Genomic DNA, 7,155 nt, shown 5'->3' with positions numbered 1-7,155 from the left:
GCGTTTGTGCGTGTGTGTGCATGTGCGTGTATGTGTGCGTGCGCGGGTGGTGTCTGGGCTGTCTCCAGGGCACACCAATGGGAAGGACCCATCAGAAGAGAAGATGCATGGTCCAGGCTCTGTCATGGACAGACAAACAGCCTTGGACAGATGACTTCATCTGGGTCCGTTTGTTTAGCTGTCTCCAAGTAAGAGAGGGCCCCCGGGTTGTTCGGTGGGTAATGTACTCCTGTGCTCCCTGCACTGCTCCGCTCAGCAGCCCCGAGGGCCACTGCCCCCAGAACCCTCCCTAGGGCAGTTCTCTGGCCTCAGGTTCCTCAAAAGCTCAGGGCACTCCTCTGGGAGAAGTAGGACTTGGCTACCGTGGTTACTGACCCTGGAGGGGAGTGGGGGACAGGACTGTGGAAAGGCCTCCGGGACTGGGGTGGGGGACAGGACATCGCTTCCTTAGAAGCCCGGCCCTGTCTGGGGAGCTGCTGTGGACACGACTCAAGACAAGGGGCAGTGTGGGGAGCCAAAATGGACGGGCTCAGAGATGGCGCTGCTGACTTCATGGGGAAGGAAGGGGTCAGTCTCCAGGAACCATCCCCTGGCTGTCCGCCTCTAGCCTGGTTTCTGGGCTGGTGCGTGGGAGCTGAGTTTGGGAGGGGGTGGGGGGGTTACGGCCTGGACAGAAAGTTTCTCTGCTGCCCAGAAATCTTTGAACCTGTAATTGGAGCAGTCACAGCTGGTGGGCGCTGTGGACGGGAGTTGAAAAGGAACCAACCAAAGGCTCTTTCTGCTCTTTCAGCTGCAAGCTGGGAAAAACCCCGGGCAGCAGAGACCTGCCCCGATTCTCAGAAAGAGCCTGCCTTCGGTTGTAATGTTATGCAAATGGCTGGCCCTGTCCCCTGTGGTGTCTGGAGGCTGCTCGGGTGTTTGCACACGGGACCACAAAGCCAGCCCAGCCCTGACCTCTGGATGGGGGAGGAGGGGTGTGTGCCACCAGCTATGTTTGTTCAAAGCTAAGCCTCTGCAGGTGGCTGAGTCCTTTGGAGATGTGAGCTCTTTTTGGCGTTGCTGCAGGGTCAGCTCGGGGCAGATACTGCGTGGGAGGCGGCCCACCAGGGTGCAGGATGTGGCTCTGGACCCCTGGGCCATTGCTAATCTGGAACTCACGCCCACAGTTAGCAGAGAGGCCTGCAAGGTGTGGGTCTTGTCTTTCTAGGACCAGAGATGAGAGAGACCTCCATCTCCTGGGCCTGGGTGGGGTGGGTGGGGTGGGTAAACTGCTTTTGTGGGAACATGGCCACCTAAAGGCTCCTGCCGAGTCTCCTGGGCCGGCTGTGAGAAATGGCTCACCTGTCCGAATTTAAAATGACCGACTAGGAAACAGAAGTCGGCGAAAATGAGACTTTTAATAACACTCTTGAGAGTGGGCACTCGTTGTACAGGAACACATGTTGGGCAGGGAACATAGCCTATTTATTTAGTCCCTCCTCCAGTTCCTCATTGGCTGAGTACTATTTGGTCACCTATTTCCTAATAGGTCACCTAGGTCTTACTGACTCCCGTTAGGTGATTTTAAAAAATGGGCTAGGGCCTTTTCTAGTTGCCTCCACCTCCCTTTATCTAGGGCAGCGGTTCTCAACCTGTGGGTCACGGCCCCTTTGGTGGTGGAACGACCCTTTCACAGGGGTCGCCTAAGACCATCCTGCATATCAGATGTTTACATTACGATTCATAACAGTAGCAACATTACAGTTATGAAGTAGCAACGAAAATAATTTTATGGTTGGGTCACAACATGAAGGACTGTATTTAAAGGGCCAGAAGTTGAGAACCACTGGTCTAGGGCAGTGGTCGGCAAACTCATTAGTCAACAGAGCCAAATATCAACAGTACAACGATTGGAATTTCTTTTGAGAGCCAAATTTTTTAAACTTAAACTATATAGATAGGTACATAGTTATTAACTTACTTAGGGGACTCCTAAGGCTTAGGAAGAGCCACACTCAAGGGGCCAAAGAGCCGCATGTGGCTCCCGAGCTGCAGTTTGACGACCACTGTTCTAGGGGAATCATCCTAGGATATGCTATCAACCATGTGTCCCTCTCCCCACCCCTCACATCCTGTTTGCTCTGGGGAAATTCAGTAACCACCTGGCCACATACTGTTTCTTTTCTATGAAGATGAAGCATAGAGGCACGCTTCCTGCACAGCTGATGTGAGGACCTGGGGCGCCAGAGTCCAGCTGCCAGGCTTCTGCTGCCCCTCACTCTGCTCTGTCTACCTCCTTGCCCTCAGCAACCACCATTCCTGCTTCGCCACTTGGCCACCCAGCTTCATTTCCTCACCCTTCGCCACACAATGGCCATGTGGTTGAGCTCAATTCTGGGCTCTGCAGATGTTGCAGAAAACCAGAGGAAAACCAAGCGACGCTTTAGAGAAAAGGAGTGACACTGTTTATTTACGCCAGCGGACTCAGGGAATAACTTTCCAAATCTGAGTAAAGTAACATGCAGGGGGCTTCTCTTTTATATCTTTCTGGGTTCTTTGTCCCACAAATATGGATTATGCTTTCGGTCCTTTTCACGGGATTTGCGAGAAGGCCCCCAGGTGTGGGGGTCTCCAGGCCATATCTGATGGTCTGGCCTGGCGCCAGCGTTAATAATAATAACTCCCCTCCGGGGCAGTGCACTGTTCACAGTTTTATGGCCTCTGTAACAGGTTCTGCAAGACCAGTTTCTGGGAGAGAGGTAGTGACTTAACTATAGGTTATCAAGAATGTACACTGAGCTTGCTGGCATGGATTCAGATTGCTAGCTCCCCTCAAATATCAGGGTTACATTGGAATTAGCCTTTCAGCCTCCTCACAGATAGGTGCACGCCTCAGCCAGGGAGACGTGGCAGGTGACAGATTCTCTGCTCAACCAAACTTGGCTCCTAAGCCTTCGACTGGGACCCTCTGCGTCCTTCACCTGCCCGCCCTCAGCAAGAGTCCTGGTGGGTGGATGTAGCCAGACTTCCCCCTCATCCCTGCTGTTTCTCGTCGTGACTTTCCACCCACTGTCCCCCCCCACCCCCCCTTGCTCTTTGGCTCCTGTAGAGGAGGAGGAGTTTCCCTTGACCCTCACAGGACCCCTGGCTGGGCGTGAAAATTAAACTGACAAAGAATCCTCATCAGGAGAAAAGCAGTCACATTTATTTAATTTTGTAAGTTTGATGTGACGTGGGAGACTTCATAAGACTTGAAAAGAAACAGTTACCCCTGAGTACGTTGTGCTGGTTTGATGGGGAGTGGACAGTCGTGGCGGAGGATGACCGCTCAGGCAGTGATCAGGTGTACGTCATCCGGTGTCTCTGAGACTAAATTGATCTGCTCCCACATTCATGGTGGCCAGGCGTGTAAGTTCAGGGCTGGGTGACAAGTCTTTGGTTTTTGGACACAGACAGTAGGGGGGTAAGGGCATGCGCTGGGGGGTGGGAGCGGCTGGGGAGAGGTCAATGAGGGAAAAGGAGATTCATGTAATATTTAAACAATAAAGAATTTTTTTAAAAGAAATTTTTGGTTTTGCCTGGTCAACTAAGAACTGCAATAAAATCTTAGCCAGAACATAAGGTTAAATATATACATTTGATTACTTCATTACATATTCTGTTAGTAAAAGGGTGGGAAAGAAAAGAGAAATTAAGACAAGAAGGGAAAAACAAAACCATACTTTTATTCTACCCTTATACCCCTGTTAGAATGGAGTGGGGCCCTAGCCGGTTTGGCTCAGTGGATAGAGCGTCGGCTTGCGGACTCAAGGGTCCCGGGTTCGATTCCGGTCAAGGGCATGTACCTTGGTTGCAGGCACATCCCCAGTGGGGAGTGTGCAGGAGGCAGCTGATGGATGTCTCTCATCGATGTTTCTGGCTCTCTGTCCCTCTCCCTTCCTCTCTGTAAAAAAATCAATAAAATATATTTAAAAAAATTAGAATGGAGTGGGGCAGATGGGGGAGGCTCTGCCCAGGAGTGCGGTGACTGGTGGGAGGTGCTCTGTGTGGTGCTGTCCCTCAGCCCCCTCTCTGCTGTCCCCTACCCTCAGCCTCAGGCTGCAGACCTTGCTGTGCCCCATCTGGAATTCTTGATCCTGGCATAGCTAGCTCCCCCACTCCTTCCAGTCTGGCGGATGCTACTTTCTCAGTGGGGACTTCCCTGGCCCCTGGTTCCCTCTCCCATCTCTCTGCTCAGGTATGAGCTGCTGCTCTTGGGCTCCTGTGAATGGAGGACAATAATCTTATGCACTCCGCTGGTTGGTGGGCAGGGCTAAGCCACTGCTGGCATGTGACGAGTCTATATTTTTACTGCTGTTATTGTCATGTGGGGGCTGGGTGGTGCTGGGCAGGTGCCATGAGAACGTCAGACAGGAGGGATCTCCCGCTGAGACCTGGGGAAGAGAGGGTTATCTGGCCAAGGACAGGGTGGAGAGATGAAGACAGGTTGCCACCCAGCAGTGGTCGGTTTCATGACAATGGTGCACGCAGGGGCAGGATCCTGAGCGGCCACGTCAGGGATTCACTCAGGGTGGGAGGAGGATCCGTCTCAGACTCAACACAGAAAACCTGTGGTGACAGACCCTCAGAGGGGCTGGTGACTGTTTCCAAATCAAGTCATGCCGTCATTAAAGTTCACTGGATTTTCTCAAGAGCATTTTATCAATTCCGTCCCAGAAGGAAATTCTGCCCAGACCAGGCGAGGGGAAATTTTCAAGGAACTGGATGGAGCTCGAAGCATCTTCTCCAGCAGATCCAATATGTGGTCCTCCAAGCGGCAGCCTGGGGACTCACGGTCTGGCAGCCAGGATGCCCCTGCAGACCTGGTGCAGGACCGGCTGAGGTGGGCTGATAGCCGGCTGCCGTTCCACAGGCCCAGGGGCTTGCGGAAGGCACATGGGTCACAGCCCAGCCTCCAGGAGGAGGAGACTTAGACACCAGGACAAGTGCACCCTTTTGCAAAGTCCCGAGGCAAGGATACTGGAGGAAGATGATCCTGCATTGGGTGGATATGAAGGTGAGCATGGGTTCTGGATCTGAGGGGCTGGATGGTGTCGACAGTGTGCGCTCTGCTAACTAAACCGGGCTCACGACAGCCCGTGTGAATGAAGCTGAGATGCGGGAAACGCCTTGTTTTAATGGAGAAAAGGTATCCAAAGACTGAGAGTCAGGAATGTCTTGTGCTTGACCTGCTCAAGGTCCCTGAACTCTCCTCTGGGAGGGCCTGAGGACACCCCCTCACACGACATTAGAGGTGCAGTGAGGGGCAGCAGCACCTTGGAAAGGAATGTACTGTGCTTGACCTTGAAAGTGGTGGGGAGGCTGGCCTCTAGAGGGCAGAAATGAAGTGGGGTACAGAGAAATGGGCGGAGCCACGGGTCGATCTCTTTCTCTCTCAAATCAATCAAGAAAAAATATTAAAAAAAATTTTTTTTATTGATTTCAGAGAGGAAGAGAGAGGGAGGGAGAGAGAGAGAAACATCAATGATGAGAGAGAATCATTGATTGGCTGCCTCCTGCACGCCCACTACTGGGGATCAAGCCCCCAACCCGGGCATGCGCTCTTGACCAGAATTGAACCTGAGACCCTTCAGTCCGCAGGCCGATGCTCTATCCACTGAGCCAAACCAGTCAGGGCAAGAAAAAATATTTTTTTGAAAATAAATGGGTAAAGAGATGGTGGGATGATAGAGGCCATGTGGCCAGGTAGGTGTGGTCACCATGATGGTCAAGAAGAATGGTGTGGCCTCAGAGACCTTTGGCTCATTGGTCATGGAGTCACCCTTAGGACAAAACAGGGCTCTGTCAGTGGAGGTGGGGGTGGGGGTGGGGGTGGAAAGACCCCCATGTCTCAGGAACACGACTGGAACTTGACTCACAATGCAGTCACATCTCCCCTTCCAATTCCTGGACATGAGTCATTCGCATATCCGGAGCCTCTGCCAGAGGGAAAGACCTGGCGGAAATACCCAAGGCCCTGTGGTCTTCCCCTGCCTGGTCCCCCTCCCCCAACACAGGGATGTGCAGACCGGCCAGGATGGTGCGTGCACTGGGGGAGGGGACACCCCAAACTCTCAGGAACAGTTGGGCTCTGGCTCTGAGCTAATGACACTTCCCAGACTCTCTGATGCCCCCGCCCATCCACAGTCCACTGATCGGAGGGGTCAGATGAAACATGCATTTTGGGCCACAGCCCATCTCCCAATGGACACAGCGGGTATGTGAATCTATCTTGTGTTAATTTCTCCGGTTCTCAAGGCATTCGGTTTGGATGGATGCACTAAGCAGCAGGCCAATGCAATATTACCTGCAGATCCCGGCAAAGACTCAGGTGAGAAGCCCAGTGGAGGCCCGGGGGCTCCCTCCTATATCAGTAGAGGAAAAACCAGCTACTTTGACAGATAACCCCCAAATGCTAGTGACTTAAAACAATCGATGTTTATTTCATGCTCACAGAAAGTCCAGTTGGCACCTTGGGCAGGGATGGCGGCCCTCTGCTCCATCTAGTCATTCAGGGAAGGGCTGCTGTTGTTGACATGAGGAGTTAAGGTCATCCCAGGAGGGTGAGGACAGCACAAGCAGGACTGGGCAACAGGTATTTGTGGGTTGGGCCTGGGAGTGGCCCACAGCATTTCTACCCAAATCGATTCCAGAACTCCACGGCTCTACCTGGTGCAAGAGGGGGTGGGAGGTACAGATCGGCTGAGAGGGTGGTCTGCAGGGAGCTGGCAGCGGGGCATTTGCTTTCTGACGCCTTAGTTTGCTGCTGCTGACTGTGGCGACAGGAGTAACTCCCCAGGGGACCTCAGGGATAGTGTGTTTGCAATGACTCTGTAGCACTAACTTCGTGGATTCAATCCCTTTCTGCTCAAACTAGGCGTCTGCAACCTACACCCAGACCCTGGCTTTTACTGTCAGGGAGGTGAGAGGTCAAGGAAGAGGGAGGCCATAGTGCAAGGAATCTCGTGGATGGAGATGATGAGGTCAGAACTGGGATGCACAGGCAACTCATGATCAAGACACCAAAATCTTCAGTGCCTGAGAGGACGTGGTTGACCAGAGGGGCTCATTAATCACCTCTCTGTTCCTCCTGCTTTGTGCTCTGGTGTGTATGTATAATAAACGTTTTAAAATGCA

The 7,155-nt window shown here is 52.7% G+C and overlaps 1 long non-coding RNA gene across 2 annotated transcripts; it reads left to right on the top strand.

Moving 5' to 3' along the window:
* The first annotated feature begins 24 nt into the window (after positions 1-24).
* On the top strand, positions 25-7,155 carry LOC106695068. 2 transcript variants are annotated; one of them, XR_002827131.1, is made up of 5 exons: positions 25-188; positions 4,696-5,035; positions 6,277-6,349; positions 6,475-6,613; positions 6,896-7,155. It is a non-coding gene; the product is annotated as an uncharacterized LOC106695068 (long non-coding RNA). The 2 variants fall into 2 exon arrangements; XR_002827132.1 differs by lacking the exon at positions 4,696-5,035 and having other exon boundaries at positions 32-188.

This window comes from Myotis lucifugus, unplaced genomic scaffold, assembly GCF_000147115.1.
Source record: "Myotis lucifugus unplaced genomic scaffold, Myoluc2.0 scaffold_812, whole genome shotgun sequence".
Classification (NCBI taxonomy): Eukaryota; Metazoa; Chordata; class Mammalia; order Chiroptera; family Vespertilionidae; genus Myotis; species Myotis lucifugus.
The sequence above is the reverse complement of the archived record's forward strand: the minus strand, read 5'-3'. Positions and strand labels throughout refer to the sequence as shown.